The sequence below is a fragment of the Camellia sinensis genome, chromosome 5, assembly GCF_055761805.1.
Source record: "Camellia sinensis isolate YWXY chromosome 5, ASM5576180v1, whole genome shotgun sequence".
Taxonomy (NCBI): domain Eukaryota; kingdom Viridiplantae; phylum Streptophyta; class Magnoliopsida; order Ericales; family Theaceae; genus Camellia; species Camellia sinensis.
In genome coordinates, this window is record NC_138965.1 from 170,723,589 (window position 1) to 170,749,446 (window position 25,858).

Sequence of the window (25,858 nt, forward strand, 5' to 3'; positions counted from 1 at the left end):
TTTCATCTCATTGGCACACAGCCCATTTCATCTCATTGGCACACAGCCCATTCATTTCATTGGCACACAGCCCATTTCATCTCATTGGCACACGGCCCATTTCATCTCATTGGCACACAGCCCATTTCATTCCATTATTGACACATGTTTTCATTCTGAATGCAGGTTGGTTCCCGCAGTGTGCGGGGGTATGGTTCCACCATCGCGCGGGACTGGTATGCTGAGCTCCCGGAGTGTGTCCGAGACTTGGTAGACTTGGCAGGGTTCGGGCCCTTCTGCGTCGGGTTGTCACGTTGTCCTGCCAGGAGGACACTGATGGCAGCCTTGGTAGAGAGATGGTGGGACACCACCAACTCCTTTCATTTCTCTGCTACCGGGGACATGACCATGACGCCCCTAGACTTCGCTGTGTTGACTGGCTTAGACATCGGAGGTTGGTCCATCCCCTACGATGAGGATATGGGCGAGTGGGAGGCCGCTTGGATGTATCTATTGGGGGCTCGCCCGCCTGTTGACAGGATTTCTGGGAGAGTCCGATACACTTGGTTCTCTTCCCATTTCCGGCGGGCGGAGATGGTGCCCGAGACTCCCGAGGAGACAGAGCAGTATGCCCGTGGTTTCCTTATGTTCCTCTTCGGGACTACCCTGTTCGCCGACAGAGGGAACACAGTCGGGTTATACCTGCTGAGCGCTCTGGTTGACCTATCACAGGTCCATCGATATGACTGGGGTGGCGCCGGCCTGGCTACCCTTTGCTTTTATATGAGCGCGACCTCCCGCGGGCGGGGCGATTTACTTGGCGGCTACTGGAGAGCCTGGGAGGTACTTTTCTGTCCCCTTGATTTACATTTCTGCTTCTCATTACTTGTACATTGCACTCACAGCGCACTTTTACAGTCTGTATTTTGCTCTCAGCATTTCGTACTTACATTCTGCACTGCTTTTCTCAGCTATGGGTTTATGTATACTTCCCATCATTAGCCCCAGAGCTGGAGGTGGCAGGGATTCCCATGACCCCATATTCATTGGTGTTCGAGGGCCCGCACCGGCCGAGACCTCGAGAGACCCTCTTTTACCTGCGACAGTACTTTGACACTGTGCGACATTCAGAGGTACCTCTGAGCTTTCAGTTCCTTTCATTTTCATCTTTGATTTGCTCTGTATATTCTCGATTTCTGATTGGTTTATGCATTTATCATCCGCAGATCACATGGCAGCCTTGGGCGCCCCTGGGTGATGGTCTCCGACTTCAGTATACCGGAGGGTCAGACATCTCCCAGTATAGGGTCCTGCTTGAAGGGCCGGTTGGCAGGGTATGGTCCCTGGGGGAACGCTTTCTGCGCCAGGTATGGGGGTATCTTTCTCAGGATCCTCCCGCAGTACCCCCAGTCAGTATGCGGACTGCTGACAGGCTCTCTTACTCGGAGGTAGTCGGCGCCATACTGGGTAGTGATGCTTTACTACATATTGAGGAGGGGGACTAAGCCACTTACCATCACATATATTTGATGCCTCCATTGACGGGAGCTCGTATTCCGATGATGAGGCCTGCCGGTATGTCATCCTCGGGCCAGGCTCAGGCTCGGGCTGCAGACGCCCCTTCTACTAGCAGGGCTGGTACATCCAGAGGTGGGAGTAGACCGGTTCCTCCGACTCCGTCGGCTTATCCTCATCCTGGATGGCCAGATATGCCTACTGAGTTGATGGCGTGGTAGTATGGGGCTATCTCTCCGACCCCGATCCCGCTAGAGCCTCCGATGCCCAGTGATCGATACGCCATTGATCCTGACTCACCGCTGGTATGCTCCACTATTTTTCATTCATCATTCAGATGTTTAGACATTTTTTGTTCACTGATGACTATGAGCTCATATTTGCAGCCACCGCGAGGGTACATGGAGGAGGTGGTTGGACTGGTGGCCACACTCGAGGGCATGGTCCTGCGTAGGGAGGCACAGTTGTCTGTCGCGGGCATTTAGGTATCCTTCAGTTTTCTGGCATTTATCATACTTCTGATGACATGTTGATTTCTACTGCATCGATAGACTACTTGTGTAGAGCACATCTGACACACACCCCACTTGGACACTGCATTTACATGCACCCACTTCACGTAGCCTTTGCTTGTATCTGCATCTGATGTATATATTCGGACTGATGTATTTGAATTGAACTTTTTGTTTTCAGATGCCTTCATGGTCCGGTCAGTCGCAGGCCAGGCCACCCGGGCCTCCTTGGGGAGCTGGGCCATCTGGGCCTTTTCAGGGGGCGGGACCATCTCGGCCTTCCCGAGGAGCCGGGCCATCTAGGCCTTTTCGAGGAGCTCGAGGAGGGCCTGTCCACAGACGCAGGGCTCACGTTGTAGAGGTGGAGCCTGATGAGGAGGAGGAGGATGCTGAGGAGGAGGAGGAGGCTACCGACCGTCAGTCAGAGACATCTGCTGAGGAGGGGGGCTCCGGTTTTGGTTCGGGGAACAGAGGTGAGGCTGAGGGGGATCCTGAGGATGACAGCTCTGACTCAGATGATGATGATGGTACGGAGATTGTCCCGCAGAAGAGGATGAGGAGTGCTTCTCGTTCCCGCTCCTGAGGACATTGATGTTGCTATTTCCTGCTTTATTTTTCTTTTTGCTAGTAGTTTGTAGCACTTTGCACATTGTTAGGCAGTTTTATTTTTTGTAAAACTTGTACCTTTGTTTGTTGTAAAGCATGATGGAATGAAATAGCTTTTGAAAAGGTGTTTGTATTTTAAACTTTTAGCATCGTATCGCATCATTTATTTTGCACAAGAATGAAATTGAATGGAAATGTGCATTGTGTAATCACCAAGTCAGGTAGTGAACCGACGCAACAAACTAAGCAACTCAACTTACTAAGATATAACAGAACCTTAGGAAGTTTACAACTCGATAAGCAAAATGCAACAACGTTAACAACGCACATAAACAAGATTTTAACAAAGATTGCTTGAACAGAGCGCAATGACTCAAAAACACGAAACACGTCCGCTCGACAAACAACTCGATAAGCAAAACAACAACTCGATAATCAAAACTACAACTCGATAATCAAAGCTCAGCAATAACAGAGTGTACTTCGGACGATCTGGGTACCGGAACGCATCCGAAATGAAGGCCTTTGACTCTCCCGTTGCATGGAAATGTTTGAAACTTTCCTCAAAGGGTAAAACAGGGCCAAAGGGGATACACTGCAGCATTGCCGGCCATCTTTGGGAGCCGGCCGGCCATTTTTGTGGAGAGAGACAGCTGGCCGGCCAGTTTTGTAAAAAGTAAATGGCTGGCCAGCCAGAAAAGGTGGCCGGCCGGCCACTCAGTCCTGCAGCCTCCTGGTTTTTGACACGTGTCCCCGTGAATAGTGTTTTTCCTTCTATAAAAGCCTCAACTTCGGGAACATTCATTTCATCTTAGTTTTAGACAAAGATGGAGGCGTTTCTTGCAGAAAATGTCACATCTTGGATCTCTTCTCTAGATGGCTCGGAAAAGCTGAATTTCCGGGGTTTCGGCTTGAATGCACTATTCACGCTGAGCCGTACTCCGCTACAGCTTCCTTTTCTCCATGCCGCGGCAAGGTTCTGGAATCCAGTGACGCATGTTTTTAGCTTTGGCGGCCAAGAGATGTGTCCCACTTTCGAAGATTTTCAGGTTTTGATGGAGTCTGAATGCTCTGAAGTGATCTTGCCCCAGCTCCGTTTTGGCCACGCCCAGGCTTTAGGGCGGATGTGTGGGCTCACGGCGCATGATGCTCGATCTCTGATCTGCAGTGGGGAACTGGACATCCTCAGCTTGATCTATCGTTTTTCCGACGCCGGTGACCGCAGCAACCATTATTGGCAGGGTTTCCGGCAACACGCCCTCTGCTTATGTTTGTTGTCTCACTTTCTGCTTCCCTCGGGCTTCAGCGGGGCTAGCGTTCGCCTGATTGAAGTCGCCCAGGGTTTGAGAGAAGGAAAGAGCTGTATTGCCATGACCTTGGCCGAGACACTGATGGGCTTAGATTCTGTCTATCGCCGGGAGGCGACTAGGTTTGCCGGGAGTCCACTGCTGTTGCAGGTAATGTTTCCCACCCGACCTTACATATATATTTGCTCACATCACTCGACCCTCAGGCTCGATTTTTTTCTCACAAAACCCTTGTCTTACTTTTCTCTCATCGTACATCTCTCTGTTCTTTATTCTCTCATTTTTCATCCCTCCCCTAGGTATGGTTAATGGACAAGTTGCAGGTTGTGGACTCTTGCCCGGCCTATTCAGCTCGAGGCTACTTCTTTCGGCAGCGCCTAGTCAATGCTCTTGACGAAAGGTGGTGGTTCGATTGGATGTGCAATTTATCCGCAGACGGCATTGCTTGGCGTTGTCCTTGGCTCAACCTCTCGGCAATGAGCTATAGTATGTCCCGGTTGATTGGGATCCAATTGATTGGTCTAACCCACTGCGTATTCTATTTTCCGTTCCGGTTTCTGCGTCAGTTTGGTCATGATCAGACCTGCCCACCGGAGGGGATTGAGTACCCAGCTGCTTTCCCGGTCCGGGGTGCACAGCTTGCCCGATATGCCACAGCATGGAGGACTAGAGAGCTCCTGGCCCCTGCTCCCACTTTCAGTTGCACTTTGTCCGATGAGTGCTTGGATTGGCTCAATGAGGAGGCACAGGTTGGGCCTAGCTTGGCATCAGATGCTTCGTCCAGCTCTGGGAGGGGACGCAGAGATACTTGATTCAACTATGCCCCAAATTTATTGCTTATTTAGCATTTTCAAGTTTTCGTTATGAATGTACTAAAAAAGCAACCTCGATTGTAATGCAAGAGCAGGAGAACTCAGTTTTGAAATCAATGAAATTGAAAGTTGTGGTACTGAAAATTTTCCGCTTTTGGTCCAAAAATGGTCTTAGTCGTAAAAAGATTGATTTGAACAAAGTCAACTTTTATTAAAACTTTTCAAAACTATTTTCGATGTGGATCAGAACTGGACACGCCGGAGATCTGTCACTGAAATGCACAACCCCAGATCCCCGCAACTGGAAAGTTGCCCCTAGTCTAAAGAACAAAGTGGCACTGCATAGCAACGGAAAGTTGCCCCTAGTCTGAGTAACTTTGCACCTTCGCGGCAACGGAAAGTTGCCCCTAGTTTGAACAGCACTGTACCAGAGATCGCGATAAATGCTGATGGATAAAGATGACTGAGATGATCGAAATGGACAAAGTTGATCGGGGAAAAGTTTATGGCTGAACTTCAAGGTGAAGTTGCCTACGTATCCCAAAGATGGGAATCAAGCCTTACGTAGTTCAGGCTCAGGATCACTCGAGTATTTTCACTCTCCTTTTGCGCTCTAACTTTTGCCAAGGCCGCCCTTTGCGGGTTTTCAACCTTGCGAGCTCAGTTTTTATAATTTCTAATTTTTTGTGCTCTGACTTTTGCCTAGGTCGCCCTTTCGGGTTTTCGGCCTAGCGAGCCTCTCAAGGATAGTATTTCTTCAACTTGTCCATATTGATCGGTTGTGAGAACTCCAAGCCATCTAGATCCATCAGAACCACAGCTCCACCTGACCAGATAGCTTTGATGATGTAAGGACCAGTCCAATTGGGTTTGAACTTGCCCCTTGGGTCGTGGATGGGAGCTCGATTGTGTTTGAGCACCAAATCTCCTTCTTTCAGATTCCTGGACTTAACCTTCTTATTGAAAGCCTGGGCAATTCTACGTTGATAGCCTTGGATGTGGTACAGTGCTTTCAGTCTTCTTTCGTCAAAGAGCATGAGTTCTTCGAATCTGCTTTGCTGCTAATCTGCTTCGGCTATCTGGCATTCAGCCAATACTCGTAACGACGGAGCCTCAATCTCGATGGGTAGAACAGCCTCCATTCCATAGACCAATGAATATGGAGTTGCTCCAGTAGAAGTTCTGATTGAAGTCCTGTAGCCCCACAGAGCAAATGGCAGCTTGTCTGGCCAATCCCGATAGGTTCCCACCATCTTCTGTAGTATATGCTTGATATTCTTGTTGGCGGCCTCAACCGCTCCGTTGGTCTGCGGCCGGTATGTAGATGACTTATGGAAAGCCACATTGTATTTCTCCAACAAGTCTATCACTTCTTTCTTGAAGTGGGAACCATTATCTGAAATTATCTCGTTTGGCACCCCGTAGCGGCAGATGATGTTGTTTCTGATGAACTTTGCGACGTGCGACGCCTTCAACACCGCGTATGATTGGGCCTCAACCCACTTTGTAAAATAATCTATCGCTACTAGGATAAACTCATGCCCGTTTGACCCCTTCGGGGTAACAGCTCCGATCACATCAATTCCCCAGACTGAAAAAGGCCATGGCGAAGTCATGTTGTACAGTTTTGACGGCGGGATGTTCATGCGATTTGCATGGATTTGACACTTGTGGCATCGCCGAACAAAACTAATACAATCCTCCTCCATGGTTGACCAGTAGTAGCCCTGTCTGAGGATCTTTCTGGCCAGCATTACTCCATTCATGTGTGCACCGCACTCCCCCCCATGGATGGCTTCCATCAGGCGTTTCAAATCTTCAGCTTCTACACAGAGCTTATGCATTCCCAGATGACCCCTTTTGTACAGCTTTCCCCCGCAGATAATGAACTGAGCAGCCATTCTTCTGATAGCCCTCTTATCCTTGGCATTTGCCCCTAGTGGATATGTCTCCTTTTCCAAGAAGTTCCAGATGTCGTAATACCAGGGGTTGCCGTCTTGAACCTCATCTATGGCGGAAATTGACTCGTATGCTGGCGCAAACTTTTGATCAATAATGACTGGACGCATCCGGACTCCGGACGGGATGTCTATCATAGAAGATAGAGTTGCTAGTGAATCTGCAAACCTGTTGTTCTCTCTTACAAGGTGGGTGAAATTTAGCTTTTCGAACCGAGGAATTAGCAGAGCCAAGGTTTGGTGGTAAATTATCATCCTTTCCTCCTTGACTTTCCAATCTCCTTTTGCTTGAGACACAACAAGGTTCGAGTCCCCAATGACGTCCAACCGTCTTGCCCCTAGTTCTAGGGCTGCTTCCAGGCCAGCAATACATGCCTCATACTCTGCTTCATTGTTGGAAACTTTGAACCGGAGCTTGAATGCTAAAGGGATACGAGAATCGTCAGGCGCTATCAGCAACACCCCTATCCCATACCCATACTGGTTTGACGCTCCGTCAAAGTACATCGTCCAAGTTTCATCTTCGACGTGCAGAATGGCTTCATCTGGGAATAGATACTCAACCGCTTCATCCCCCTCAACCGGGTGGTCGGCAAGGAACTCCGCTACCGCTCTCCCTTTTACTGACTTGCGCGTTACATACTTCAAATCAAATTCGGAGAGCAACAGCAGCCAGCGAGCCAGCCTACCCGTAAGTGCTGGTTTCTCGAAAAGATATTTAATGGGATCCAAACGCGAAACCAACATTACAGAGTGAGCTAACAGGTAGTGCCGCAGCTTCCTGGTTGCCCATACCAAGGCCAAACAAGCCTTCTCCAGCGGTGTATAGCGGGTCTCGTAATCCAGCATCTTTTTGCTCAGATAGTAGATGGCTCTTTCCACTTTGTCTTCTGCCTCCTGCGCGAGCATGCAGCCCATGGTAGTCTCAGTTACCGAAAGGTACAATATCAACGGTCTCCCCGGCTCTGGTGGTGACAACACGGGCGGGTTCTGTAGATACTCTTTGATCTGCTCAAAAGCTGCTTGACATCGGCCGTCCCATTGGAATTTCTTTCCTTTCTTCAGGAGACCAAAAAGTGGTTCACAAGTCAAGGTTAATTTAGAAATAAACCGTCTTATGAATTGCACTTTACCCAGAAAGCCGCGCACCTCCTTTTCAGTCCTTGGTGGTGGCATTTCTAAGATGGCCTTGATTTTGGAAGGGTCGACCTCGATGCCCCTTTGTGTAATCAGAAACCCCATCTTCCCTGCTGTAACACCAAACGTGCATTTCTGGGGATTCAGTCGCAGCCGAAACTCTTTGATCCTTTGAAAGAATTTTTGTAAGGCGGTGTAGTGGCCCTCTCTATCTTTGGACTTGACAATCATGTCGTCCACATACACTTCGACCTCTTTATGGATCATATCATGCAATATTGTAGTTGCTGCCCATTGATACGTAGCTCCAGCATTTTTCAACTCGAATGGCATCACTCTATAACAATATGTCCCCCACGGGGTAGTGAACGCAGTCTTCTCCCGGTCTTCGGGTGCCATTACTATCTGATTATAGCCTGAGAAACCATCCATAAACGAAAGCAAGGTGTGTCCTACCGTGAAATCCACCAATTCATCGATGTGCGGCAAGGGGAAGTCGTCCTTCGGACTGGCCCTGTTCAAATCTCTGAAGTCTACACAGACCCGAATTCTGCCGTCCTTCTTTGGCACCGGAACAATGTTGGCCAACCAAGTTGGGTATTCAGATACCAGCAGGAACCCTGCGTCAATTTGCTTGGTGACCTCTTCCTTAATTTTGAGAGCCCAGTCCGGGCGAATCCTTCTGAGTTTCTGTTTGACAGGTCAGGCCTCGGGGTCAAGAGGGATCCGGTGCTGTACAATCTCAGGATCGATTCCAGGCATGTCTTCGTAGGACCACGCGAAAACATCTTTGAAATCTTTTAATAAAGTGACTAAGCGCTCGCGCTCCTCCGAAGACAACGTGGACCCGATCTGAACCAGCCGCGGGTCCTTCTCAGTACCAACATTCACAGTAGTGATTTCATCCATTAAAGGTTTAACAAATCTTTCCTGCTCTTGATCAATTAATCGTTGCAAAACTGGGGGAATTTCTCCCTCGTTGTTTTCATCAAAATTTTGAAAACCCTGATTTAAGCAATAAATCAAAGGCACAGAAAAATACTCGGAAACCACATCCACATCATTCTCATTAAATATTTCCAAGTCGTCAGATTCCTCTGTTACAACAGACTCAAAAGAAAATGAAAATGACGACCTAGACAGGACTGTGGCATCCGGGTTATCACCCCCAGGAATACCGGACTCAGACTCAGTCGAGCTGGAATCTGATTCCGACGCACAAGATTCGGTAGAATCAGATTCCGGCTCACTACCTGACCCGGAGCTGCTAGATAAAAAGCCTTCTTCATATTGCCAGATGAGAGAAGGTGCGATAGATGCATCCAAGATCGGCGCTGGAAAGCCCGCAGCTATTTCATCTCCAATCACAGAAACCGAAGAGTTATCCCCCAAGCACTCTTGGCCGATCGGAGGATCTGATAGTAGACTTGCCAGTGCTACCCCCATTTCAAGCTTTGTGCCCTCAGGATCCACTGCTTCACATTGCTCAACCTCAGTTGGTGGGTCTGTCTGCGCTTCGGCAACGCCATCCCCAGACAATTGTATGTCGAAGAAGATTTCAAAACCAGGCACGCGCTTCCCCTCCGCGTTTTGCCATGGCTCCGGGAAGCCGCAGAATGGAAAATCTTCCCCCTCCCGGACGAAGCGTCCGTTTAGGGTACCCCAGATGGGCCTGTGCATTAACTCAAATGGCTTCCCGGCCTTCTTTGCTCTGGCCCTTTCGGCCATTTCTTTTCCTTTCCTCACCCAATCCTCCTTGGTGGGCAGATAACCCAGTCCAAAGGCGTGAGGGTTGTGTGGCACTTCGGCCAACACTGAGACGCCCTTCCGGCCACTTCTCCCTAATCCCATCCCGGGGGTATGTTTTAGCTTGTTCATGAGGTAGATAGATTGTGCACTAACATACATGCCCTCATTCACAGCCATGACATTCTGCACCACTTGAGCCTCGGCCAAAGTGAACCCCGATAAAAACACATCCTCCGTGCCGTGCTCAATCTCCAAAACAGGTGTAGACACTTCCGGCGGCGGATGGATTGATGAATTCCCGAAAACGATCGCTACCCCTTTCCCGTGGGGGTACTTTAGCATCTGATGTAGAGTGGAAGAGACTGCTTTGACCTGGTGCAACCACGGTCGCCCCAAAAGTAGGTTAAAGGTTGCGGGAACGTCCAAGATATGAAATTCGATGCTGTGTTGTCCTGGACCAACCTTGGTTTGAATTTTAACAGTTCCCATCACTTCTCTGCTGGTATTGTCGTATGCTCTGATCACTTGGGTAGTTGGGACGAAGTCCGCGGGTTTCAACCCGATTGCATATGCCGTTCTGGTTGGGTAGACATTAATTGCAGACCCGGTATCAACAAGTACCACTGGTATCCACTTATCTCTACATTCCACAGAAATATAGAGAGGTTTGTTATGACTTGTGCCCTCAGGCGGTAGTTCCTTGTCCGAAAAGGTTAATGCCGGGGAACCTCCTCCCGGAAAAACCAGCCCAACCAGCTGTTCAGGCGTGGTGTCTATGGAGAGTTTGGACTTGTCCATAGCAGATAAGACAGCTTCTCTGTGTACTCGTGATGCCATTAGCAGTCCCCAGATGGAGATGTCTGCTTGTATCTTTTTTAACTGTTTCAACACAGCTTCATCTTCAATCTGCTTCTCCTTCTGTTTCTCCGCTTCTCTATCCTTCCCGGATGCCTCGGGTTGGTCCAGGTGTGGGGTTTGAAATACCGCCTACTTCTCGTCATGTGGTCAACCTCATCGAGGTACCAAGTGTCATTCGGTTGATTATTTCCCCAGTTTTCATCCGTGTGGGCAAGACATAAGTCATCGTCTTCCCACCACATTCCATCGGCAGCCAACAGACACCTGTCTGGCTCCGGTTTAGTTGTACTCGCAGTATTCCCCGTCAACATGCTCGCAGCATTCTCTATCTTCGTGCACGCAGCACTTTCAGTCCCCTCAGGGCCTTTAGCTTTCCTAATTCTCTCAGCCTCCTCAAACTTTTCTTGTTCCAGCTGCATCAGTACAGCTGTTTGTTCAACATTTCTCGTATCCATAATGCCTATGTCTCGAGCGGAATTCTTAGCACCGGCGCTCTCCGGCGATACTACTTGACTTTCGGCCATTCCGGCCACAACTGATACTTCCGCCCCTGCCGGGCTCTGTTCTGGTTGGGCTTCCCCCACTGCATCTGGTTGATCCTCGAGCCATCCAGTGGCCTCCGCTGATCCCTCATAATCGTACCAGTTGATTGACGTATCCTCCAGTTCCTGGTCATCGAGAAATTGCAGGTTGGCAAAGTCCTCCTCTACGGCTGTCAAATCATCTGCCCATAGCCTAGATCCATCCCTCCGGATCATGCATAGCTCTCCTGTCTCTGGCAATTCTATACCTAGCCCAATTCGGCTCGTTGATAGGATGTACTTGCTTGGATCATAGGCTCTCCCAGCAAAATTCTGTCCAGTCCCAGATTCAACAATCTCATTCTCTCCCAAAATCTGCCCTGCCCTATCTTCGACGGTCACCACCATCGGTTCTGGTTGGGTTTTAGAGATGTCCACCATGCACAAGAAGTTAGTGCAATCGGGAAGGAGCACCTCCGGCTTGGGTAGGTGGGTGGGCGTAATGTAGATGCTAGGATCGTAAGATGCGACCCCAGTCTGTATAAAATTAATTCTTTTGGGAGGGGGAGGTTGGTTATGTGGTGGGAGAGGGTTGGTTGTGACATTGGGTTTATCAGGAGGCGCGATCACCTATTTGTCAATAAGATCCTGGATCTCATGACACAATCTGTAACAACGGTCGGTGTCGTGACCGTGTTGTTGGTGATATACGCAGTACTTTGCTGGGTCATAAGAGGGGGGGAGTGGATTCGGTAATGGCTTTGGCTCCAGGGGTTTTAAATGATTTTTTCTGATCAATATTCCCAGAACCTTGGTCAGGGGCATATATAGTGGGGTAAAGGTTCTTTGGCCTCGCGGTTGGAATCTGCTGGTTTGTGTGTTGCTTCCGGACGCGCCGGAGAAGGGTGTGGCAGTCATGGGCCTTGGAGGGGGAGGGGGAGTGGTGGTGACCATACTAACTTCCGAGGCTCTCGTATTTGCAGCGCCACTCGGGCCCGCATTGTTGTTACGGTTGAAGGTCCTCCTCGGTTGTTCCCTGTCGTGGTCAAACAGACCTTGTTTCATTGCGTCTTCGATTTGCACCCCCATCTCATGTAAATCTGCGAAAGTAGGGAAGGGGACTACAATCATTCTCTGCATCAACTTTGGGTGGAGATTGCGCACAATCATCATTGACGCTTTTTCCCTCCATCGGATCACAAAGTCCGAGAAAGTTTCCTTGGGCTCTTGCCTTGTCGTTTCAAGATCACGAGTTGTGATCTCGATCTGAGTGTTGTATGAATATTGCGCGACAAAGGCCTCAGCCATCTCATCCCAATTCTTCTTCACTTCATCTTGTAACTTTGCGTACCAATGGGAGGCCACACCCGACAGGGTTCGGCCGAATAATGAAAGCTTCTGTGGTCGTGTTAGGCCCATTGGCCGCAAGATGTCTGCAAACAATCGGATATGGACCATGGGGTCGCCGGTCCCGTCAAAGCGGTCGATTTGTGGCATTTTGAACCTATCGGGGAGTGTTACGGCCTCCTCGGTATATCCATCTTCGATATCCGGCATAGCCTTGACCCCTTGGGATTTCTTGAATAGCTTCTCCAGTTTGCTCAATTTCAGAGCTGTATGATCAACCTCGACCTCGAAGGGAGAGTCCGGGTGATTGGGTGTATGGACCTTGGACAGTTGTGGTGGAAGCGGGGGCGGAGCTGGCCCCGTTGGAAGATTTGTGTCCTCTTGCAGATTTTGGATAGTCGGCACAGTATTCTGGGTGTTTGGAGGAGCGTTCTGAACAACAGGTGTCTGCTCAGGTAATGGAGCACCTGCCGGAGGAGGGATTTGGTGTGAAGTAGATGCTGTATTCTGTTGTTGCAGCCTGGTAATCAGCTCAGCCTGCTGGGTCATAATCTCAGCTTGCTGCTTAGCGAGTTCATCTCGGCGAACGGCATCCTGCTGCATGGCCCGCATGGTTTCCTGCATTTGGCGCATCATTTCCTCAACTCCTGTTGGTGCCGTCATACTGTTTTGATCTATCTGAACTACCGGCAGATCTGTCTCAATGGGGATCTCAATCTGACTGTCCACTGATGGGGGAAACCACTGTACTGGTGCTCTCTGTTCAGATACACTGCGCTTTTTCTACTTCCTTCTGGTAACAGGGGGTAGAGAATGGAACACTGGCTGTCCGTCGATTAGATCCTCAGATCGATGGAGTCGACGACCTCGTGTCCAAAGTGCTTGGGGAATGCCTGTCGGGTTGGAAGCAATTGTGCTAGAACCGACCTAGCAAAAGATAAATAAAGCGAAAAGTAAATAAATAAACAGATAAACGGACAGCATAACAGCTTAAAATAAAATGCATGACACACAGCCGGGCATAATCAACACACAGTCAATAAGCTGAATAACACACTGTCCTCAAACACTGATTATTATCCCTGTATCACTGTTCCCTAAAACAGAATCTGATATCCGCAGATAACTGATTCTCAAATACTGGCTGATGCCCACAGGCCTGATACCCATAATACTGAACTGATGCCCGCAGGCCTGATGCTGACAATACTGAACTGATGCCCGCAGGCTTGATACTCAAACTCATATACTAATCTGACGCCCGCAGGCCTGATACTGTCAATACTGAATTGATGCCCGCAGGCTTGATACTCAAACTCATATACTAATCTGACGCCCGCAGGCCTGATACTGTCAATACTGAACTGATGCCCGCAGGCTTGATGCTGTCAATACTGAACTGATGCCCGCAGGCTTGATACCCAAACTCATATACTGATACATGCATTCCTGTAGAGACGCACTCTAAAGCACATAACAGATAAGTGAGAGCCAAAACACCCCTATGTTGGGGTAGGGTTTCCCTGTCCTATTGTGTCAGGAGCTAGGGTTTCATTACGCACGCAGCGGTTTCAAACAACCTATAAACGGGTAAGCAACCTGTCCTAGTTTGGAATGGTCACTATAGATCCGAATATGCACTAGGTCGAATGGTCAAAGAGGGTGCCCCGGTAAAACCGGGGTTTGTGTTCCCATACTGGCAGAGCCCACAACCGGTCAGCCTTATGGTCATTCCTTGACAAGACAAGCCTCCGGCAAACCGTTCAGGAATAGCAGATGGCAAACACGGTGTCCTAGGCGCACCAATGCAAATGCAATGCAAAGAAACACACAAGTGTAGTCAAAAACAGATATCATGAGTTCGAGTTAAGTTCTCTAAATCCCCAGCAGAGTCGCGAGAAACTGTAACAAGCCCGCGGGGGGACCTCGCTACAGTTCGGACTCGACTTTCGTTAGTCACGGTTCTAAGTCTGAACCAAAGAGTCCAAATCCGGCAAATCGTTTTGAGAAAAACAGATTTTTTTGAAAGAAGTGCCAAACATGGACTGCTTTGCCAGATACAGAGTCGCCACCTAAATGTTTTTTAATGGGAAATTTAGGAAACCCTGACTCGGTGCCAAAAGGCCACGTGTCCGTCATCACCAAAGTTGCCTCGGCTCGGGAACTTGGGTATGATTGGGGAAGGTCACTTCGTGAGCACCCTCGCTCGCCCGGTCATAGACCGGCCTCTACTAACCATGATATCAATTTTTGAAAACATTGTGAGTTCTTATTCCGGTTTATTAGCCTAGGTTACTATGTGATGCGCACAGCATACAAATATAGACCGGGTCGCCTGAATTGGAACGAAACATTTCATGTTTGTTTTTGAAAATGGTTTGCTACCCGCAAGTAGGCTTTAGAACATTTGATGATTTATTCCAATTTAAGTAACCCAACCTTCACCCACAGGCATTCAGGCAGTTATATCAGATAAGCACATAGCCTCATGGTAAGCATGCTATTCATGGCAGTCACTCACACGCATGCAAGGATGCTAAAGCATAAAGCTTACCGAGTACTCCAAGCCAAAATAGCAACTCATTAGAAATCATGCATGAATCCTAAGTATACAGAAATGTCTAATGCAACACATGCAAAATGCAACTATAGCAGGCTCGGCTATTCTATGATGGCATATGAAATGTTACAATTATCATGTATTCAACTTTGAAATTGAAAGTACAATGCAGTTAGTATGATGCGCTGAGCCCGGTGCATGCAAAACAGATGAATGAATGCAAACATGCTATCATACTGTATGCTAATTGAAATATGCCCTAATCTAACCATCATAAGCGGATAAATAAAAGGGAAGAAAGACGTGGGGTTGGAAGACATACAACACACACACGCACACTTATTACAGTTGTGCCCCCGCGCAGAGGGTCCGAATAAATAATACAGTCCCGAATAAAAGAATATTACAGTCCAAATATTACAGTCCAAATAATATACAAATTCCTAATTAATTAATGAATTAACTAAGAAAGCAAATAAAACTGGCGTGCAAGCCAGGGACTGCCTTGCTTCTGATGGATGATGCATGTCCGGGTTGTCTTGCGCGAAAATCCACCGGAATGCCCCAATTAGCCTCTGTTTACACCTGTTCTTGAAATGCGTGTCAAGCCCCGAAAAGTTGCTGATTCTTCGTTTTGCTGCAACAGAGAGCAGGAAAGGGGCATAGCAATGTATTTGCACAGATATATGCATGTCTCGATCCTCGTGCCACCAATCACGCATACCGAGGCATGATGGCCGAGGAGCCGAAATGCACAACTCAATATAGGATGAATGCACATGAAACACAGCTAAAACCTAACTCCATCATGGATAATCCGGAGTGTCGGTGACTGGGGAATTGAGACACATTCCGTCACTCGGAGTACGAAATGTACCTCGTTTCCCGTGCCCGGGCTAACTCCTATTCCGGACACGATGCGATATGCATGATATGCATGAAATGCAACTAAGATATAATCCTAACATACACAATGCTATGAAAATGAGATGCCTCGAAATGCGTGCACACGGGCACGCAAACCGAGAAAATGACAGAATGCAATCTAAGATACAACCTAGTATGCACTATGCTGTGAAAATGAGATGCCTCGAAATGCGTGCACACGGGCGCGCAAACCAAGGCGACGGTATATGCAATGCAAGTGACTAAAATGGCATGGAAAAGGTAACATGGACTTATACTAACATGAGAGAGCCTCAGCCACACTCACATAGGGTGCCGAATGATGAGAATGAAGTGTCTCGAAATGCGTGCACACGGGCACGCAAACCGAGGCGATGACATACGCAATGCAAATGACATGAAAACATGATATGGGCTTTTACCAACATGAGTGAGCCTCAGCCACACTCACATAGGATGCCGTCGGATAAAAACGAAGTGCCTCGAAATGCGTGCACACGGACACGCAAACTGAGGTGATGGCAAAATGCGATGTAATGACATGGAAACATGATATGGGCTTATACCAACATGAGTGAGCCTCAGCCACACTCACATAGGATGCCGTCGGATAAAAACAAAGTGCCTCGAAATGCGTGCACACGGGCACGCAAACCGAGGCGATGGCAAAATGCGATGTAATGACATGGAATGGATAGAAATCATTCTAATGGAATTTCAGCACTAAAATATGGGGGAAAACAGTCCCGAAATGAGGCGAAATGACATGAAATGCATGGAATTGTCCCGAAATGCGAATTTAGGCACCCGAAATGGCCTATAGCTATGCCAAACATGCACAACATGGACATGCAATGCAAAGAAAGAAGCTAGACAGTCCCAAAAAAGGCACTTTCACAGTTATAAACATGGCCAAACAGCAAGCATAGGTATGGCAAAAATGGCATGCAAGAATAGGGGCCAAGAGAGGGGTAATGAAGCAAGTGATATAAGAAAAACCCAAACTGAAAAATTTCCTTCTACAACATTGAAGAGGGACCAAAAATATGAATATTTACAGTATATGGAAAACCTCAAATCAGTATACAAACATGATAGAAATGTGATGCAAAATGAGGCTCAAAAGTGGCTATAACATGAGGTATGCAAAATATTCGCCAAACAGCCAAAGACCCTTAATAAAACATGTAGAATGGGCCAAAATAAGCACTTTTTCAGAACTGTAAAATGGCCAAAAACAAAATCATGGTAGGCTAACTAAACATGCAAGAATGGGGAATAAAAGAGAGATATGACATGAAGTGGCATATGGAGGCCCCAAACCATGAAAGGACCTAAATGAAATATGAATAATGGACCAAAATAAGCACTTTTTCAGAACTGTAAAATGGCCAAAAACAAAATCATGGTAGGCTGCCATTGCATGCAAGAATGGGGAAGAAAAGAGGAGTATAAAGGTAGGTACAACATGGAAGTCCCAAATGGTGTTGAGCCCTTCTTCAATGTTGAAGAGGGGCTCAAAATAAGCCTAATATCAGTTTACAACATGCTCAAAAACAGATTACTCATGGGCCAAAAATAGCATGCAAGATTATGGCATATAAGAGGATCAATGAAGCAAGTGCATCATGGAGGGCTCAAACAGGGTTGAGCCCTTAATGAAAAGTGAAGATGAGCTCAAAAGAGGGCCCTTTTCAGTTAGGGCCGGAGCTTGAAACAAAAAGCATGCGGGGCTTATAAGTAGATCAAGAAAAAGGGTCAAAGAGGAGAAGTGTTACTCACCCTTGAAGACTAAGACTTTTGTTGCTTCTTGGACCAATTTGCAGCTCCTTTGGCCTTTGAGAAGTCTTCCTTGTTGCTGGAAATGAGGTGGTGATGGTAGAGCTTGGTGGTGTAGAAGAAATGGTGCTTAAGGACTTAGGAATTTTCAAGGAAATGAGAGGTATAGAGATGGAGTTGTGTATGGAAGCTTGAAGAAGAATTTTTCTAACCCCAACATGTGATATAGCTTGCTTGTTATATAGGCCAAAAAGGGGGTGCAAAGGTGGGGGAAAAGGAGAGCAACTTTTCCCCACAAAATATCCCCCGGATAAAGATCTTTTCTGGGGGATAAAGCCCCACAGCTGTAAAGGGAACAGTGCAAGGAGCTCGGCCGGCCTGGTACTTTTGCTGCAGGTGGCCGGCCGGCCACACCCCCTAGCCGGCCGGCTAGGGGTCAAAAGGGTCAATCAGATTTTCTGGCCGACCACCAATTGATGGTGTCCTCCTATGTGTGTACAACATAACCCTGTGGTTAAAAGTCCAAGAAAGTGGGTCCAAGGGGTTCAACATTAGCCCGGAAAGAAGGGTTCAAAAGGGTCAAGTGGAATTACTGGCCGGCCACCAACTTTTAGGGTCCTCCCATGTGTGTACATCACAAATATGTGGTTCAAAGTTCAAGAAAATGGGCCCAAGGGGTTCAACATTAGCCCGGAAGGAGGGGGTCAAAAGGGTCAAGTAGCATTAATGGCCCGCCACCATTTTTTAGGGTCCTCCCATGTGTGTACATCACAAATATGTGGTTCAAAGTTCAAGAAAATGGGCCCAAGGTGTTCAACATTAGCCCGGAAGTGCGAAAAAAGGGCGCCGGAGGGCGTCGGAGGATGTATAACTGGTTGCTGCAACAATTGCTGGCCTCCCACCCTTCAGTGACCGCTCTAGTGATAAAACAGAGGTACCTGCCAAAAATGAACGAAAACCGTTGCAAAACGAATGTTCGGGGGCCAAAACGCGCAGTTTGGGGTCCCGAAAATGGGCTGTTAAGCACCGAAAGTGGCATTCGGCCACGAAGTGGGTTTCTCAGACCCCAGTGTCCCTCAAAAGGGATTAAATAAGATGTATGCCAAAAATCAGAACAAACGGAGGTGGTTAGGCGGTCCCGAACCGAGGCACACGGCCAACGGTCCCGAAAAACCGGAAACCGGACTTCGAAATGGAAAAAATGGCCTACGGCCACCAAATGTAGCCTACGGCCACTGAGAGATGGTCTACGGGACCTCTTCCCCCCCTCAGGAAAAGAAACAAAGCAAACCGAGCCTGGTTCGCAAACCGAGGCAAAGTACAAAAGAGGTTTCGGAAGTCCGGAGGCAGGGCTCACGGCCGCAACTCTGAAACTTCTGAACGAGCACATTATGCAACATCACCAAGTGCTCAATCGGTGACGTCTGAGTCTTAAGGTCTGTCAAAAATGGGGTGTCTACAGTTGCCCCTCTTTGACAGAACTCGGAAGTCACAAGTGACGGGAGTGAATGTCAAAGCCCAGAGACGACCCATTTTTGACAAGGCCGAAGACTTAGACAAACGTACAAGATAAACAGAGATGTGCCCGCAGGCATGCCCGCAGGCAGGGGGCAAAATGCAAATGATATGCAAGAAGCCGAACATAACTCAATGATCATGCAAATGCAGCAAGCTGTAATGAAGCAAGTATTCGCAAATAGATGCAACAGTTTTAAGCAAGAATGCAAAGCAACAACTACATTTCATGCAGTTAAGAATGCGGAGGATTATTCAATCCCCGCCACGTCTCACACGGAGAAGATACGATACCTGCGCGATTCGTCTGGTCGCACCAGCTTCAATTGAACCGTACATACAATATCGTGCCTGCAAACGAGAGAAATTGCAACAAGTACAACATGCTACCAACATATATTTAATGTGATTCCGAAAGTTCGACACACACAGTGTCGGTGAGTGTATGCATCGCGATGCGAGAAAGGAACGGGCGTGACAACGCATGCTCAAACATGGAGGTATGCCAATATCAAGAAATGTGCATGTTAATGCAGGTATGCTCATGAGAATGCAAGATAATGTGACACGAGCATGAATCAGGGTGCCCGTTTGTTATGAAACAACGAGTACGGAAACGCGTGTTTCGGCGAAGGTAACTCGATCACGGCCTCTGATCCGCTTCCCGGAAAGGCTACAACTCATTCAAAAAGGATATACTTCGATTTCGATGAATGATGATGAGACATATGTCAGAACTTGAAGCTGAAGTCCCGGCGGAGCTATTTCGCGACCGGAAGTGTACTTTTCTTGAACTTTTTCAGGTCCCGGGAACTCCGATCTTCCTCAAAATTTGCAGGGAGCTAGGTGAGCATGTGGGGGACATGGCCGGCCGGTTATATGGGAGAGGGGAGGTGGCCAACCGGTTTTCCATAAAGCAGATAGCTGGCCGGCCAGTTTTCCAAAAAGGAAATGGCTGGCCGGCTAGAAAAGGGGGCCGGCCGGCCATATGCCCAGATCCGAGGGCAGTTTGGTCTTTTTCACCTCCTTTTTGATGCTCCTTCAACCAAGACCTTGAGCCTATAAAAGGCAGCCGAGGCCCCTTCCTTTCTTGCCTCCTACAACACTTTTCTTCTCCAGATCTGAGTTTCCTACGCGTTTTCCAACGCCCCGTGCAAATTGTTTTCGCAAAAAAATTCAGTTTCAAGCACTTTGAAGCGATTAAATTTCGGTTTCGGAGCATTTTTTCCCATTTTCGCCACTTGAAGTAAGTTTGCCTCAATATTTGGAAGATTTTCTCGGGAGTTGACTTTCGTTGACTTTTCATTTCCCGAGAGTTGACTTTTGTTGACTTTTTCCAATTTCGGCTCATTTTGCTCATTTTTGCTGCCTTTGCAGATCTTTTGAAAATGGCGGGCAATTCTCCCCACGGCGGAGGTTTTCCAGGTGCCGGAGATGATTTCGATCCCATGACTCTATCCCCGAGGACCCGACCTTTTATTCCCGGGAGGTACCGTCCGCCAGCACATGTCCTCCCTCGTGCTGTCTTCCGTCACTTTACTAGCTTTGACGAGCGAGCACCCGGGGATCTGCTTCTCCGAGAGCCGGAGCATCACCTCTCTCATGAGGCCCGAGAGGTATTTTCCTCATTTTCTGTATTTTTCGTACATTTTCGCACCTTTGCCATGCTTGAACATGCAGTTTAGCTTATGACATAGTACTTTGCTTGCATCCTGAACACGTAGTTTCAACACTCGAATTTCTGAACACTCGGCTCATTAATTAATTGCGAACGCACAGTACACATTAGTTAAGAGGCGAACACACGGCTCAAACACTGATTTGTCGAACACACAGCCCGAATTCGAAAGTGAACACACAGTCCACACTTTAAATTTTCTGAATACGCAGCCCAGATTAGAGTAGTGAACACGCAGCCCACACTAGTTGAAATTTGAACACGCAGCCCAAACTTTAAATTTTTTGAACACGCAGCCCAGATTAGAGTAGTGAACACGCAGCCCACGCTAAGTGAAAGTTGAACACGCAGCCCAAACTTCAAATTTTCTGAACACGCAGCCCGGATTAAATAGTGAACACGCAGCCCACACTGATAGAAAGTTGAACACGCAGCCCAAACTTTAAATTTTCTGAACATGCAGCCCAGATTAAATAGTGAACACGCAGCCCACACTGATAGAAAGTTGAACACGCAGTCCAAACTTCAAATTTTTCTGAACACGCAGCCCAGATTAAATAGTGAACACGCAGCCCACACTGATAGAAAGTTGAACACGCAGCCCAAACTTCAAATTTTCTGAACACGCAGCCCAGATTAAATAGTGAACACGCAGCCCACTCTGATAGAAAGTTGAACACGCAGCCCAAACTTCAAATTTTCTGAACACGCAGCCCAGATTAAATAGTGAACACGCAGCCCACACTGATAGAAAGTTGAACACGCAGCCCAAACTTCAAATTTTCTGAACACGCAGCCCAGATTAAATAGTGAACACGCAGCCCACACTGATAGAAAGTTGAACACGCAGCCCAAACTTCAAATTTTCTGAACACGCAGCCCAGATTAAATAGTGAACACGCAGCCCACACTGATAGAAAGTTGAACACGCAGCCCAAACTTCAATTTTTCTGAACACGCAGCCCAGATTAAATAGTGAACACGCAGCCCACACTGATAGAAAGTTGAACACGCAGCCCAAACTTCAAATTTTCTGAACACGCAGCCCAGATTAAATAGTGAACACGCAGCCCACACTGATAGAAAGTTGAACACGCAGCCCAAAGTTTAAATTTTCTGAACACGCAGCCCAGATTAAATAGTGAACACGCAGCCCACACTGATAGAAAGTTGAACACGCAGTCCAAACTTCAAATTTTTCTGAACACGCAGCCCAGATTAAATAGTGAACACGCAGCCCACACTGATAGAAAGTTGAACACGCAGTCCAAACTTCAAATTTTCTGAACACGCAGCCCAGATTAAATAGTGAACACGCAGCCCACACTGATAGAAAGTTGAACACGTAGCCCAAACTTCAAATTTTCTGAACACGCAGCCCAGATTAAATAGTGAACACGCAGCCCACACTGATAGAAAGTTGAACACGCAGCCCAAACTTCAAATTTTCTGAACACGCAGCCCAGATTAAATAGTGAACACGCAGCCCACACTGATAGAAAGTTGAACACGCAGCCCAAACTTCAAATTTTCTGAACACGCAGCCCATATTAAATAGTGAACACGCAGCCCACACTGATAGAAAGTTGAACACGCAGCCCAAACTTCAAATTTTCTGAACACGCAGCCCAGAATAAAAAGTGAACACGCAGCCCACACTGATAGAAAGTTGAACACGCAGCCCAAACTTCAAATTTTCTGAACACGCAGCCCAGATTAAATAGTGAACACGCAGCCCACACTGATAGAAAGTTGAACACGCAGCCCAAACTTCAAATTTTCTGAACACGCAGCCCAGATTAAATAGTGAACACGCAGCCCACACTGATAGAAAGTTGAACACGCAGCCCAAACTTCAAATTTTCTGAACACGCAGCCCAGATTAAATAGTGAACACGCAGCCCACACTGATAGAAAGTTGAACACGCAGCCCAAACTTCAAATTTTTTGAACACGCAGCCCACACTGATAGAAAGTTGAACACGCAGCCCAAACTTCAAATTTTCTGAACACGCAGCCCAGATTAAAAAGTGAACACGCAGCCCACACTAGAATTTGCATGTAGCTTATTTCACTTCATCGGCATACAGCCCATTTCATCTCATTGGCACACAGCCCATTTCATCTCATTGGCACACAGCCCATTCATTTCATTGGCACACAGCCCATTTCATCTCATTGGCACACGGCCCATTTCATCTCATTGGCACATAGCCCATTTCATTCCATTATTGACACATGTATTCATTCTGAATGCAGGTTGGTTCCCGCAGTGTGCGGGGGTATGGTTCCACCATCGCGCGGGACTGGTATGCTGAGCTCCCGGAGTGTGTCCGAGACTTGGTAGACTTGGCAGGGTTTGGGCCCTTCTGCGTCGGGTTGTCACGTTGTCCTGCCAGGAGGACACTGATGGCAGCCTTGGTAGAGAGATGGTGGGACACCACCAACTCCTTTCATTTCTCTGCTACCGGGGACATGACCATGACGCCCCTAGACTTCGCTGTGTTGACTGGCTTAGACATCGGAGGTTGGTCCATCCCCTACGATGAGGATATGGGCGAGTGGGAGGCCGCTTGGATGTATCTATTGGGGGCTCGCCCGCCTGTTGACAGGGTTTCTGGGAGAGTCCGATACACTTGGTTCTCTTCCCACTTCCGGCGGGCGGAGATGGTGCCCGAGACTCCCGAGGAGACAGAGCAGTATGCCCGTGGTTTCCTTATGTTCCTCTTCGGGACTACCCTGTTCGCCGACAGAGGGAACACAGTCGGGTTATACCTGCTGAGCGCTCTGGTTGACCTATCACAGGTCCATCGATATGACTGGGGTGGCGCCGACCTGGCTACCCTTTGCTTTTATATGAGCGCGACCTCCCGCGGGCGGGGCGATTTACTTGGCGGCTACTGGAGAGCCTGGGAGGTACTTTTCTGTCCCCTTGATTTACATTTCTGCTTCTCATTACTTGTACATTGCACTCACAGCGCACTTTTACAGTCTGTATTTTGCTCTCAGCATTTCGTACTTACATTCTGCACTGCTTTTCTCAGCTATGGGTTTATGTATACTTCCCATCATTAGCCCCAGAGCTGGAGGTGGCAGGGATTCCCATGACCCCATATTCATTGGTGTTCGAGGGCCCGCACCGGCCGAGACCTCGAGAGACCCTCCTTTACCTGCGACAGTACTTTGACACTGTGCGACATTCAGAGGTACCTCTGAGCTTTCAGTTCCTTTCATTTTCATCTTTGATTTGCTCTGTATATTCTCGATTTCTGATTGGTTTATGCATTTATCATCCGCAGATCACATGGCAGCCTTGGGCGCCCCTGGGTGATGGTCTCCGACTTCAGTATACCGGAAGGTCAGACATCTCCCAGTATAGGGTCCTGCTTGAAGGGCCGGTTGGCAGGGTATGGTCCCTGGGGGAACGCTTTCTGCGCCAGGTATGGGGGTATCTTTCTCAGGATCCTCCCGCAGTACCCCCAGTCAGTATGCGGACTGCTGACAGGCTCTCTTACTCGGAGGTAGTCGGTGCCATGCTGGGTAGTGATGCTTTACTACATATTGAGGAGGGGGACTACGCCACTTACCGTCACATATATTTGATGCCTCCATTGACGGGAGCTCGTATTCCGATGATGAGGCCTGCCGGTATGTCATCCTCGGGCCAGGCTCGGGCTCGGGCTGCAGACGCCCCTTCTACTAGCAGGGCTGGTACATCCAGAGGTGGGAGTAGACCGGTTCCTCCGACTCCGTCGGCTTATCCTCATCCTGGATGGCCAGATATGCCTACTGAGTTGATGGCGTGGTAGTATGGGGCTATCTCTCCGACCCCGATCCCGCTAGAGCCTCCGATGCCCAGTGATCGATACGCCATTGATCCTGACTCACCGCTGGTATGCTCCACTGTTTTTCATTCATCATTTAGATGTTTAGACATCTTTTGTTCACTGATGACTATGAGCTCATATTTGCAGCCACCGCTAGGGTACATGGAGGAGGTGGTTGGACTGGTGGCCACACTCGAGGGCATGGTCCTGCGTAGGGAGGCACAGTTGTCTGTCGCGGGCATTTAGGTATCCTTCAGTTTTCTGGCATTTATCATACTTCTGATGACATGTTGATTTCTACTGCATCGATAGACTACTTGTGTAGAGCACATCTGACACACACCCCACTTGGACACTGCATTTACATGCACCCACTTCACGTAGCCTTTGCTTGTATCTGCATCTGATGTATATATTCGGACTGATGTATTTGAATTGAACTTTTTGTTTTCAGATGCCTTCATGGTCCGGTCAGTCGCAGGCCAGGCCACCCGGGCCTCCTTGGGGAGCTGGGCCATCTGGGCCTTTTCAGGGGGCGGGACCATCTCGGCCTTCCCGAGGAGCCGGGCCATCTAGGCCTTTTCGAGGAGCTCGAGGAGGGCCTGTCCACAGACGCAGGGCTCACGTTGTAGAGGTGGAGCCTGATGAGGAGGAGGAGGATGCTGAGGAGGAGGAGGAGGCTACCGACCGTCAGTCAGAGACATCTGCTGAGGAGGGGGGCTCCGGTTTTGGTTCGGGGAACAGAGGTGAGGCTGAGGGGGATCCTGAGGATGACAGCTCTGACTCAGATGATGATGATGGTACGGAGATTGTCCCGCAGAAGAGGATGAGGAGTGCTTCTCGTTCCCGCTCCTGAGGACATTGATGTTGCTATTTCCTGCTTTATTTTTCTTTTTGCTAGTAGTTTGTAGCACTTTGCACATTGTTAGGCAGTTTTATTTTTTGTAAAACTTGTACCTTTGTTTGTTGTAAAGCATGATGGAATGAAATAGCTTTTGAAAAGGTGTTTGTATTTTAAACTTTTAGCATCGTATCGCATCATTTATTTTGCACAAGAATGAAATTGAATGGAAATGTGCATTGTGTAATCACCAAGTCAGGTAGTGAACCGACGCAACAAACTAAGCAACTCAACTTACTAAGATATAACAGAACCTTAGGAAGTTTACAACTCGATAAGCAAAATGCAACAACGTTAACAACGCACATAAACAAGATTTTAACAAAGATTGCTTGAACAGAGCGCAATGACTCAAAAACACGAAACACGTCCGCTCGACAAACAACTCGAT

General features: G+C 48.1%; 1 long non-coding RNA gene across 1 annotated transcript; it reads left to right on the forward strand.

Moving 5' to 3' along the window:
• Window positions 1-588: 588 nt before the first annotated feature.
• Window positions 589-1,532, forward strand: LOC145790266 (uncharacterized). Its single transcript, XR_014328951.1, has 3 exons — window positions 589-822; window positions 951-1,112; window positions 1,206-1,532. It is a non-coding gene; the product is annotated as an uncharacterized LOC145790266 (long non-coding RNA).
• Window positions 1,533-25,858: the final 24,326 nt, after the last annotated feature.